This window comes from Struthio camelus, chromosome 12 (genome assembly GCF_040807025.1).
Source record: "Struthio camelus isolate bStrCam1 chromosome 12, bStrCam1.hap1, whole genome shotgun sequence".
Taxonomy (NCBI): domain Eukaryota; kingdom Metazoa; phylum Chordata; class Aves; order Struthioniformes; family Struthionidae; genus Struthio; species Struthio camelus.
Window position 1 is genome coordinate 8,647,800 of NC_090953.1, and position 13,953 is coordinate 8,661,752.

Below are 13,953 nucleotides of genomic sequence, written 5' to 3' on the forward strand. Positions count from 1 at the left end.
TCTTTTGAATCTTTGGTCTGGTTTTCCTGTTTTATCTTGGAAGCAAATAAGACAGATTTATGGCTCCCTATAAAACCTCAGCCTTGTTTATAAATTGCTTGTGATTGATTAAGTAATAAAAATGCTTTTAAGACAGGGAGGTAAATCTCCCAACTAATTGCTCGCTGCTTTACATTATAACCTTGTTACACTGACTGCCTCACTCCTGGGCTGGACGGCTTTGCTATTTCTATCTCATGAGAAAGCCACATTGGAACAATCACCCATAGCATGCTACTCCGCTCCAGCTGTTCAAAGACACAGACCAAGAATTAGTGGATCAATAAACAAACCAAGTGATGCATTTGAAACACAAGAACAAATCTTTTCTTTTCAAAGGTGATTTCCTAGGCGGAGATGATTTCACATATAGGAACACTGCCAATTTCCAGACATGGCATGGATGAAACTCAGCAGAAACTTAGGTCTTCTGCCTCTCCACTACCTCCTATACGTTGCAGTTATAGACCCCTGAGCAAAGAAATCACCGTCAGTGAACTGGGCATGTTAAAGGTGGGTAAAATGAAGAGTAACTTGGAGAAACTAGTGTGATTCATACACAAAATACTTTTGCTGTAGGGCGCTATTTTCACTTTTTGATACAAAGTATGGCACATTGGGGACCCAGTTCACATCTTGGACTTTAAGGTACCATGGAAGTATATATAATAAATATTTAACAGTAGCTTGGGAAGCCTAGATTTGTCTTTACCTAGTCAAACCTAGACCACCAGAGAGAAAGGAAAGGTTGCACTTTAACTGAATTCCCTAGCCACTTTGGGATGGGACCTGCAGCAAACGTTGGATCAAGTGATAGTTCTGGTAGTAATTTTGACACAGTTCTGCCATACATACTCAGCATCCCAGCGCAACCTAGACATTAGTCCCTCCTGATTTCAGGTTCATGCAGACATTGATCACATCAGTCAGACTCAGGCAATATGAGCCAACACGCTTATATAGCCCTAGCTCATAACAAATATAAACCAGCGGGCAAATTCAGCCTAGCTTTGAAGGCCTCAGCAAGACACCAGAGTCCTTCCTCGGTCCCCAGAAGCTGGAGGCATAAATGCACTTCCACCTGCTCTTTCTTTTGTTATTTTTTAACAAAGTGGTCAATTAGTGCCTTGACTCCGTGGTGCCTTCCTGGTAATCATCAGCGTCAGAGGCAGGAGGCTGATTGCTGGGGCTGATTGCAGTGTCTGTGCAGCTGATTACAGGGCCCTAATTGTGATGTCTAGAAAAAGACTAAAAAGTCATTGAATCTTAAAACTTATGGGGAGGAGGGAGAGTTTATCGGTGCTTGGACCAGCACCTCTCCCTCCCCTGATGGAAGCTTCCTAAGCAGTGGGGAACGATACTGGATGTGGCGTGGGGTAAGGCTAGCTCAGAAAGGAGCTGCTTTCTTGAGGAGGTTTTTCTCGGAGGGAAACGGAGGAGATTTCTTCACTAGACCTGACTTTCCCAGGTAAGGCCAATGCAAGCAGGACCATCCTGGCGCCATCAGTGCCTTCAGCAGATGCTCTTGCACAGAGGTGATGCTAACAGAGGTGGCTGCAGACCACAAACTGCTGGATGCAGCTGGGCCAGGTGGCTTCCTTTAGCAGACTCACCTGTCTGAACAGGTATATGAAATTAGCACTTGGGTTTTTGCACACCTGTGTGGTAAAAGACAACTAAAGGTAAATAAGCCCTCTTTATCGTTTAAATCAAAGTAACACTCCGATATGCAAAATCTGACAACAGGCAGTTTTTCCTTTCATGTGCTCCTACTCCTTGGTGTGGCATGGCAAGATGATCCCCTGATATTGAAGCTTGTGTCTTGGGAAAAACAACTCTGGAGACCTCTATCCCTTAAATACACTCTTTTATACTTCAGTATCTACTTAACATATTCATTTCCTTAATTATATACATTTTGATACCCCATGTTCAGTTGATTAAGCATTTGCTCATTTATATTTGCATCATGTTTGCATTAACACCACTGTCTTGGCGTCATTATTATCATAGCCAATGCTTGCAGGTGTCTCCTCCAAACGCCCAGAACCAAAACTGCCTGGGATCTAGTTTACCTGTATTCCAGTCTAATGAGCAATCATATCCTTACAATCTGTTCCCCAGTTAATGCACGGTCAAACTCAAGCTTTCAATTAACACAAAGCAATGTTACCCGATCTGGTTGAAAATCAAACAAAAAATCACTGTACCCATAACTCTTTTACTTAGGCTAGGTAGCAAAATGCTGAATGCATGAGGCTTCTCAGGGGTCTAGCATACAGTGCTATACTGCCCCAAACCTTAATATGACCAGTGAGACCCAATACTGCTTAACCTAACAGGGCACCTGGCCTCTGAACGAAAAATGTACTCTATTTTCTTCCTGTGCCTGGCCTTATACACAACCTCTTAGCTGCTTGCACAGATCTCAGAAAGCTTTCATTGTCCTTGCTGGATATTTTATGCCTCTCCTCTGAATCTTAATTATATAATAACTGAGCTAATCAGTCCCAGATGTAATAAGTCACAGGGAGTCTTGTTCCCTCAGCTGCCACCTTACACATGCTGGTTCATGCAATTAAGCAACCTTTCTGCACCCTTTTGGAAGGAATACCTGGTGACGGCTCAGTCAAAGAGCTCAGGCACTGACGCTCACTTAGACTAAGAGAATTGGCTTCTCACTTACATGTGCACTTAGAGAAGACTAATGAGAATTCATATCGAGGGGAAAACATAATATTCTATTTTGCTGGCAGGATGCACATGCAATAAAAAGTGTCATTTTAAATAAAAATCAATGATGACTTAAAATACACAATAAATGTTGCAACATTAATAAAAGATGCTACACATAAAATTAGACTTAAATGTGCAACTTACCCAGCTATTTACAACCTGCATTTTGGGCCTATTCATGCTTCCAGCAGAGAGTGAAATGGTCTAAAACTGTTGTCAGGTGAAATAAAATGAATATGATCTCAGTGCAAATAAAACAATAGAGCATCCTGAAAATTTCTGACTCCGAGCTCTAATGTCACCCCCTTATAAACCATAGAGAAGGAGTCAGTATGTAGGTCTCAAGCACAGAGGAAGGTTACCGAGTAGGAGCTAGGTGCAATGTCAAAGCTGTAACAATGACAAGCAGAAGAAACTAAAGCAACATGGAGGGGACTGATGCCTGAATGGCAGGGGCCCCAAAGAAATGGCAAAGCTCATGTCCCTGCCTCAAGGCAGGAGTGACTGTATTTATGTAGTGCTTGACAGATGTCTGTCTCACCACTTCTTAAAGACTGGCCACACTGGAAACTGCAGCCTTCTCATGCAGTTTATTTCAGTGCTTTGCTAGCCTTCTCTTTACAAGGTTTACCCTCCTGTCTAAGCTGGATGCAATTTAATTTGCTGCTTCTTGTCCTGTCTATTCCGGACTCAGAGAGTATTCCCGTCTTTACTGCAGCCTTTGTGCATTACAAGCACTAAGCTTTCATTCCTCCCTCCCTCCTATCTTTTCTTCTGTAAGTCAAACAGCCCCATTGCCTTCACTGGTTCCTTCTAGGTCACTTCTCCTAAGGCCCCAATGAGTTTCACTGCTCTCTAGCAGGTCTCCAGCTGATCCGCTTCCCAGCTGCTGTGCAGTGCTGCAGCGGCTGCGGTTCCCCAGCTGAGCCGGCACTGCTCTGACGCCAGCCAAAGGATTACTTATGCACCTCACAGGTCTTACCGTTCTTTACGTGTCCTAACACGATGTTTACCCCTTCCTCAGCAATGTGACATTTTTAACTCTTGTTCAGCTTAATGGTAACTCTAGATCTTTTTTTATAGTTATTTAACCAGTTGTTGCCATTCTGTGTTTGCTTTGTTCATCATCCTTCCTCATTGCTTTCACGCTAAATTCTGAGCCTGTCCTTCAGTGTGCTTGTAGTTGCTCTGAGCAGGAAACTGTTTGCAAATTTTTAAATTTTATTTTCTAATTGATCATTCTGCTTATTAATGAAAATATTGAACAGTGCCAGAACTAGGAGAGATTCCCACCATATGTACCCTTCTACTCTGACGATGAACCACTGATTACTCTTTGGATATCTCTTTTCAAACAGCTCTTCACACAAAATATTAACCTATTTCCTTAATTTGTTATGTGCAAACATGGTTAAGCTTTTAGAAAGACAAAATATAACTGTTTTGTCTTCCTTAGGCACACGGTCTCCTAAACTGGAGAGAGAGGAGACTAGCTAACCATGATTTTTTCATTTGTCTCTTTATTTCTATCTTGGTGATTATGAATGGTTTGCTGGATTAGTTACTTCTGTGGTTTTCCAGGAGGTGAAGTGTCAGATTTATAATATCCATGTGCCTCCTTTTCTGAGCTAGACACTATATTTGCCTTTTTCTCTTCTTTCTGCACCTCACCTGTCTTCCATGAGATTTCACAAGGAACTGCTAATGCTGAACCTCCAGAAACACCTGTAGGATTGCCAGACCGGCAAAGAACACTTCCTGAACACAAGAAGTCCCAGGAAGGGGGAAGAGAAATATGATACACTTTTGTTTTCAGGAAACAGTTGAGTCAGTACTAAGTGCATACCAGATTTCCTGTCCATCTACTACAAAGATGCATAAATAGACTTATAACCAGACTTATATAGACTTATTTTTCTTTATTTCATATCCCTTTATCAGTATTCCATCCTGGCTATGTGAACTCATATTTAGGCTTTCAGGCCAAATGCATTTCTTGTCACCTCCCAGGCTAAATTGGTATAACTTCCAAATTACATGCGATTATTCCTAATTTAATCTGAGAAAAATAGAGGGCCAGGTTTCCAGGAAAGGCAGGCATGTAGCCAAGAAAGTGCAGGAAAGGTCTTATGACACAGGTAATTTGACATGTGTATCTAACTACGTGATGACTACCTGTCTGCAGGTTAAAATCCCACAAGCTAATTGGACAGATTCTGGCCACATTATTAGCCTTTCTAATCATTTTCCTATGAAAATCATCTAGTAACACTCCAGTAGTAAAAGGAAACTGGAGGATGGGACTCAACGCAAGAAAGAAGGTGGCTGCCAGGTTCAGAAATGTGCAGGTGAGTTTCAGTGAGAGGACCTGGCTCAGAGATGGGGAGAAATAAGTGAAGGCAGGACAAGCAAACCTCTTTCTGAGTCAAATCCAGAGCTCTCAGTAGTACTTTTGGGCTGATACCATGGTAACTCTAAGGACACACACAGAAAAGAGTTGCAACAAATAGAGGCCTTATTCAGCTCAATAATATGTACCTGGCTTCCCCGATGAAGCAAGCATAGCTAGGGAAGACCACATGTCATGCATGCACCAGGTCAGGTAAAAAGGCATAAGGATCCCTCCTGGCTGTGAGTTCTGCCCATTGCAGTGAGCTGTTTCTTCTGGATAAAGAGCATAGGATCCAGCTCCCTCTGGATATTGCCAGTTTTGCATGGTAGATGGGCCACTGACAATGAAAGAGGGATTTCCAATCTAGTGCCCTGGATTACATGTGCAGAATTCACTGCCCCTAAAGAAAACCCCAAAGAGGCAGTTGTGTGTTACCGTTGCCACCTCATTGCGCTGGGTACCTCCATGCTGGATGGAAATTCCCACTAACTACAACTGGCTTTAGTTCAAGTCCCAGATAGACAGAGTTCAGGCATGGAGAGAGGTGATGCCCCCAGTTTGCATCCCATGCACTCATTATTTAATGCCACCACTCCTTGCAGGACACTCTGGTAGTTGTCCTTTGTGTACTCTAAATAATTTAATTCCATTCTTGATTATTTATACCCTTAGATACACAGACTTTTATCACGTACCCTGCTAGTCATTAATTACCCAAGTGGACTATTTTTAGCAATGTCAATCATTCCTCAAAAGCCACTGCCTTCAGTTCCCTAACCATTCCAGTCGCTCTTCGTTGAGCTCTCTCCAAGCTGTTGGCAGGACGAATCGCATAGCCTTTTATTTTTTGAAGATCCTTTTTGTGTTTTAATTCCAACTGGCATGAGATGGCACGCTGATGCTGGCTGGGCAGCAGCAGCACGAGTCACTGAAAATGCAGCAGCCAGGCCTTGGGATGGCTTCCAACCTCACCACGCTGGAAGAAACGGGTTTCTCTGGTGTCAGGGGGACCAGGGACAGTGAGAGGGGTGAGAACTCTGTTCTCTCAAGTGTTTGCAACAAAGCCTGAAGCTGCAATAACTAGCCTGCTCTGGGACATTGTTCGAAACTGAAAATGGAGGAGTGTGGATTGTTTGGAACAAAGTGGGTTGCTGAGATTCCTCAGATGTTACCAACACCTTTTGTGTGTGAGATTCAGTGTGTAATTCCCAGCCGCATGCGGCTGGCTAGGGTCTGAACAGGGTCCTTCTGCAAGCAGATGCAGATTCGCACCTGAACTTGACGGCTCACTGATCTGCACATTAAATTCAAACACGAGGTTAGACCTCAGAGGAACTGAAAAAGTTCTGCCTCAATATTTTTCATCCCGAACTCAAGCTGAGAACACCTTTCACATCTTGCATATCTAGGGCAGAGAGCACCCTGCTCAGCCCAAGTCCCCTGTTGTCCCTTCATTAGGTTAGGATCCATTTAACAAGTAAATTCTATTGCATATTTTCATGTTCCTTTCTTCCAGAAACACCTAGAGGCTGGAAAACTGTCCTTGCTGTTTTGTTACCATGGAGAGAAAAAAGCTTCTGAACATCATTATTTAGGCTTTTCATGTTATCCATCAGTCAGAAGCACAGAGCGAGCTATATGAACTTCCCTGACCTGAAACACAGAGCAGACGCACAGTACGGCAAAGCCAGGATATCCATCACCCTGCACTGGTGCTTAGCGTCAGCTCGCTCTCTAGAGAGTAACACAGTTTCCAAGATCTAAATGCTCCTGCTCAGCTCAAATCTCAAATGGAGTTGGAAGGAAGAACCAGAATCTAAGCAGTGAGTAACTTTGGGAGAGTCTGCGACTGATGCAGACAAAGGTCAGAGTGCTGAAACTTGGCCCATTTCTCAAAAACAGGCAGATAGAATGAAGTTAGCGCTCTGTTTTTCCCTGTTTAGTTTCCTACACACCCTTGCTTTATTTCCCAAGACAATTCCACTTTGAACTGAGAAATGAAGACTGATGTAACCGGTACCCTACATCTCAAAAACTGACACAGCCAGGAGTTAATCTCCGCTTGCATAATTTTCACCAATTCCAGCAGGATTTATGACTCCCAGTTCCTAGACTGAGAAGAATACCGCTAGGACGGTCTAGCTCTTCTTTATTATCCCTCTTAAAGTTTATGTCTTCAAATATGGTCTGGTTATGAGTTAACAATACTGAAAAGATCAATACCAGAGTCTAACTTGGGGAGCTCAAAACATGTTCATAAAAGTTAAATTAGAATCATAAAATCATTATTGTCTCCAGTGTTTTTTTTCCTTGACTGTGCTCTCTGATTTGGGTAGCAGTTTGCAGGCCAGCAGGGAAGCCGTTCACGTCTGCGCTCCCCTCCTCTGCCTCCGCTGCACCTTTGCTCCAGATGCAAAGGACTGGAGCAGGGCTGCTTGGAGTCCCCTCTGGAGGATTTCAGTGGGCTTCAGGTCAGACTTAAATGCTGCTCAATTTTAATCATTTTTTTGCTGAAGCAGGACTTTAGCAAGTACTTTGCAGAAGGATTTCCAATAATCCCAGAAAAGAATGAGAACTGCAAAACAAGCTGCATCTTCATTACAAGAAAGTTGCAGGCAGTGTCTATAACTTCTTTAAGGTTAAAATGTTAAGATCAAATATATCAAGGTTACCGTTACTAACATTCTGGTGATATGTCCCATATCTGCCTTAGCTACTTCGATGCTTCCTGCTATTTGCTGCATTTTTAGCATATTCATCCCTGCCATATCCTGTGGGATGGACTGGACCTTACCTTAATTTAACAGATGGTAGATGGAGGGATAGGGCAAGTAAGTGACCTTCCTGAGATGAGACGGGAGCCCTGAGGCACAGCAGAGGATGGAGGAGCTCCTTAGCGGTTAGCGGTTAGCGCACTGCTGCCCATATTTCTGATTTCTGAGACAGCCGTGCTCCGCTCTGGTGCATGTGTGCATGTGTGAGCACGTCTGTGTGTGAGCCTGTGCGTGGGCATATCATGTGAAATATCACAACGTTCTTCAGAGCTACCTGAAGAAACCTCACTTGCTCTTTTAACAAAAAACATCCCTAGGTGATTTACATTCCTTTGTAATCTGATGCAGTCATTAAAAAATCTTTTCATTGTAGCTTTTCTCTTTAACATAGCAACCAATGACCCCTGCTCTGAGTTTGAGAGGGAAATGTCAGCTCTTCATGTGGAAATGAGTCACCCGATCATATGTAAACATCAGGGGGAGCAGCCAGCGAGTGTGACAGAGCCCTGAGTGAAGAGAACATGAAATGGGCTTTAATCTGATCACAAATCTTGCTTCTCTGGAGGACAGCTGCGTGCTACAAAGTGCCCTAGATGGTAAAGATAAGTCCCCAGTTATGGATGCACAGACTCAGGTGGATTAAAAGAAGGAGCCAGCAGGTAATGATATTGCACAATTATATTCCTGCTTTACCATTGGAACCAGCACTGGCACCCCCTGTTAGGCACATTTCTCATCACTACCAGCCCTCTGCCTCTGCAACACCCCCTGCTTTACCCTGACACTGGGTTGTGGAGAGGACCACAGTCAATCTGCCCTCTTAATTTTTCTGCAATTCCTTTTCACTGTCCCAGGACCACCGAGAAAGAATCGTTGCTCATCCCACCTAGCCTGCATGTGAGAGCTCGGAAAGGCTTCGCTCCCTTCTCATCTGTCAAGGGGGAGGCATGCTCAGCCTTGAGCAAAGTTGGGCTCTATGAGCCAGGTGGAGGCAGCCTCAGTGTCGGTGGGACAGTCCTTGTGTCCTGCTCTGCCCCTGCGGCCTGAGCCCTGGTGCAAACTCCCCTGGTCCCACAGAGCAGGGCACACACCAGGGAGATCAGGTGGCAGGAACATGACATGCTCCTGAAATCTCTATTTCCAAGTGCCTCAACAATGGGGAGATCATATCCCTTCCAGCTAGCTGTAATGTCTTCAAGAACAAGGCTGGGGGGAGAGAGATGGAGGGAGCTAAAAAGGGAAGGCAGACCATAGCCTGAGTCATCTTAGGTCAGTTCTGGGCCCCTTCAGTTTTTTCTTAAGAAAGGGTAGTAGGTATGTCTTCAGGGAGAGAAGCGCACTCAGAGAGACGGTGTGCTATATACTGCATTCAGGTACTAAAAGGCACAGAGTTTTAAGCCACTATATTTTCAATACAGCGTTCCTTGAGAGGACTCCATCTGATCTCTTGCTCTCTCCATAATACCTGTTGTTCAGCAACTCTCCGGTTCCCAGATCAAATGAAATGAGGCAGGTCCTAGTTCAAAGGCTGTGCTTGGAGCAAAACCTGTTAGGAGACATCCGCAGAGCTCACCCTGCTGCTGCCATACACAGGGAAATGGGGAGGCTTGCTCTCACTTTGAAAAGTGCCTGTGTGGCACTGGCACACCACAGTGGGCGGTAACCTGCAATCTGGCAGTCCAGCAGTGCTCTAGAGATGGGCAAGAGCAACGGAATAAGCTAACAATGATTAGTCTTGCAACCAGACTACAGCTGCAAGCATCTTTTGACCTTGGGTCATCTCTCTGAAAGTTCTAGCAGTGGGGAAAGGAGCAGCAAGGAAGCTTTTTGCAGTCACAGTTCCCCTGGACAGAGCTGTTTGCAGCAGATCTCCAGCCTTGCTCACTCAGTGTCTCATGGGGAGAACAGCATTTCTCTGCTCCAGCTTTGTGGATCAGACTCTTTTCCCTATGCTGAGATTACTGCAGATCAATGATTTTTAAGTGCTGACATAAACACAAATATTACAGCTACACAGCTGGTAATAGATACTCTTCATTACAGCAGGATCCCTCAATAACATACAATTATGTTTACACTTATATGGCACCTTTCAGGTGAAGTTCTCCAAGTTGCAAAGCCTCGCAACGCCCTTGTGATGGGAATCTAATGTTACTGATGAGACAAGAGCACAATGAGATTGAGATAACAACCTCAGAACAGCTCTTATGGCTCTGCTGGCTCCAATCAAAAGTCCATCTAGGCCAGTATTTCTTCTGTACGGATGCCAGTGAGGAAGACCAATACATACCCCAAGTGCTCTTGGCTTCCAACCTTTTGTGGCTCAAAGGTTTTCTAAGCTGTAGGTAATTTCTGTGATGTTAATAACTCTGAATACGACCTATGGACCTATTAATGAATGCAATAAGAATCAATAGTATCTACGGGGCCAGGTAACCTCTTAGCATCGATAACAGAAGTTCCTGAGGTGTTTCTCAGTCACCGTAAGTGGAGAAGCAAAGAAAGAAGGACCCTGTCCATTTCACCATCACACGATGCTCTTTCTGTTAAAAGAAAGATATATGGGTACTAGCACAACTGCCTGATTTTCTCAGACTCTGTCAAACTCCCCAGGAACTCAGTGGTAATGCTAAAAATCAGACTTCTATCCACAGATTGATCTATGGTTTTTGTTATGAAAAGAGATCCATGTCACAACCTCCAGGCACATATAGGAAGGTACTTAAAATGAAAAATGATAAGAGTGGATTTCCAGCAAGTACAGAAGAGATGTAAAAGCCTTTTGAAACAGCACAATCCGTTCTCAGCCCTGCACTTTACTTGCATTCTCAGCTGGTGTTGCTGGAGAGTGTTGGGTAAATGAAGGTCATTGCAGGTACTTGCAAAAGCATCTAGAAGGTTGCTTCTGAATGAAAGGCTACTTCCCTCATTTCTTTCTGGACTATGGCCTAAGAGATCTGAAGAGCCTCAGACCCTAGGCATGCAGCCCAGCATTGCCTAGAGCCATGAGGTGAAAATATTTGAAAATTTCAATATTCTTCTTTTTATGTGATTATTTTTTACCAAGCATTTACAAAGAGCTACACAGTTCTTTGAAAATCAGCTCCCTGGTGCAAAAAGGTCCAAAGACCAGATGGTTTGGGGATTTAAGAAAGTCTAAAGATTCCCATCTCTGTCATGAGGTCAAGTCCAGATTTATCACCTGAAAAACATTAGCAACTAACAGACTTACTCCTCAAGGAAATCAGGACTGCACTAGTCAGTCTCATGCTAATCCTTACATGCTTCTGTCTCTATCACCAGAAACACCTCCACCTACTGCACTGTTACTTTCCATTCTTCATCATTTCTGAGGGGCAGCTGGAGACTTCCTCACCTCGTGGCCCAGCCCAAGTCTTTGTGTGCTGTCTGCTTTGTGGTGATTTCCCACTGCATGGGCTTTTGCTCCAGAAACAGAGAGAGGCTGGCTTAGGAGACAGGCATTTTGGAGAGGCCATCGAGAGAAGGGACAAGCACAAATGTATTTTTTTTGTTTGGTAAATAATAATTGGGGGTCTTGCCTCTAAATCTCACTTGGGCCCCAGGTTGCCTAAAACTGGGCCTCTCCTGATGCTAGCAGTCTCAGCAAAGAAATGAAGGGCTGAGTATTTTTTTGAGGTTAGGCTGTTCTTCCCTGTCTCACAGCATAGATTTCACTGGAAAAGCAGTATAGGAAAAGCTTGCCCTGTTCACACTTTCTTTGGGAATAACAGAGCAATTGTCTGTCACCCAAGGCTTGTCAATCTGGCCCATTTCACCAAGACTAAATTTGTTTGCAATGTGAATAAATTAAGATGGAACTGAAAAGTGCCTGGACAAGGACTAATTAATCATTTGGAGAGTCCCATCAGCTCTCAGAGCTCTAGCACAGGGCTCCTGGAGCATCATCTGTATGTTCTGAAAGGCAGCCAGTGAGCAGGATCTGATTCACTGCCCCAATTAATCTATATGAATGGCTATGGGATCCATTTGAAAGCAGCACTGGGAATTGGCCTATAAAAAGACAGCCTAATTTTTCTCAGAAGCTGTTCTGGGAAATGAATGAGGAGTTTACAATCTCCTTCAGTCATAAAAAACATATATATCTCACACTGTTGCTTGCCTATTTTAATTAAACCAACAATTAAATTTTAATGAAAAGAAGGTTTTCCTCAAAAAGAGTCAGCACTGACTGAAGGATTTGCAATAGTGGAGGAGGGAGCGGAAGGGGATGTATTAGGCCACTGGGGTCCCCTCCCCTAACAAACATTGGAGGAAATACATGGAGAACTGGGTTCTTGTAATGAGCTGAACAAGAAACACTTACGAAAGTGAAGATGAAAGGAAGCTTCTTTCATACAGCTCTCCCTGCCTGTGTAGTTGTAACCCTTCTTCCTTCAGGACAACTCTGTATTCACAGGTTTTGACCTGCACCTGGGAGGCCACTGCTTCATGAAGCCACAGAAACGCTGGCACTGTCACACCAGGCAGCCACAGAGACAGGTCCAAGAATAACTGACACTTGTCTCTATGCTTGTGGTAAGAAAGGTGTAGGTATGAAACTCTGAAGCCACTTTTAACTGAAGCTGTCCTTTGGGCCAAGTTTTCATTAGAAATGAATCAAAATCTCTTGATTTCACAGAGCCTCTCTCCAGATTCAGCAGCTTCACATGTGAGTTTCCTGGGGCAAAACAAAGGCTCACCAAATGCTACCTGCAGAACAAAAGGGTGCAGGTGTTCAGATGAATGCTCAGGCATCCTTAATAAGGACTTGCTACTTGAAATGCTGTCAAATGTGCAGTTGATCACAGCCTCTTTGACTGTAGGGAGGAAAAACTCAACAGCAGAATAGATGATGAAATATTTTTTCTCTCCTCCCCAAATATCACTGCTTAGAGTTTTCCTGTGGTGGCAACGGGGGCAGCGTGACCTCTGTTTTTCCCCTGGCTCTGCCACTGATGCTGTGTGTATCACTGAGAGAATCCTCATTGACTTCTCCAAGTGTAAGCTGGAAAAAATGATTGCCTAACTCCCAGGGAGGGAACTGTGAGAGTTGATAGATTAATATTTACTGTATTTTGCACATGTCAAGAACTATTGATATGCACACCAGGGATTGTACCAGGCACATCCAGGGCTAGAAGGATGAGCTGCCACAGCTTGAAATAGAGAACCAGTCTGAGGGTTGTTACGAATCATATCATATTCATAGCAACCACTACAGGCCGATAAGAAGAGGCTTATAATACGCCTGTATTGGTAGGCGTCCGTAAGCGATTTTGTTCTTCATCTGGCTGGCCTAAAGTCCATTTCCTTAAACATTCCACAAACTAGATTCTTCCCCGTCTTGCACTTCTTTCTGTGCTCACACTTTTGCAATGTGGGTGCCACATACAAATAAATTAGAATAGAGACATTTTAATCAGATGAAATTGATGACACAAGAGGCAAAGAAAAGGAGAACCAGTCTGTCCAGATAGGAAAAAGAACTGCTTCCTTTTATAAGCAGCTTTTATAGTTATGCCTGCGGGAAAATGGGGAGGCCATTTCGAGCAGGAGAAATATTTGCTAAGTGGTGAAATAAGGGGCTGTTGCCTTCTGCTGCTGCCTAGGGGCTTGGCAAAGAGGGTTGAGACATCAATGCTGCGAATTTAACTATTTTGCTATTATTTGGTTCTCCTCCCACGCTCCTTCAATACCAGGGCCCCTATTGTGGCCCTTCAACACAACAGTGGCATTATAGGATATTTGGCTGGAGGTGAGATAGTCAGCCCCACACTGTGTGTGCTTTGTTAACAGCCAGAAAACTTCACAGCACAGCGAGAGGACGCTACTTGCCTGTCTCCCAAAGATTCACCAACATAGCAGGTGTCTCCTATCCCAGTGGACCAGGAGCAATCGGTAACACAGTAGGTAGATCTGCCCTGGACACACTTGTGGCTTTAAGCAGCAGCGCAAGTATTGTCTACCTGCTGTATCTGAGGCATTGAACAG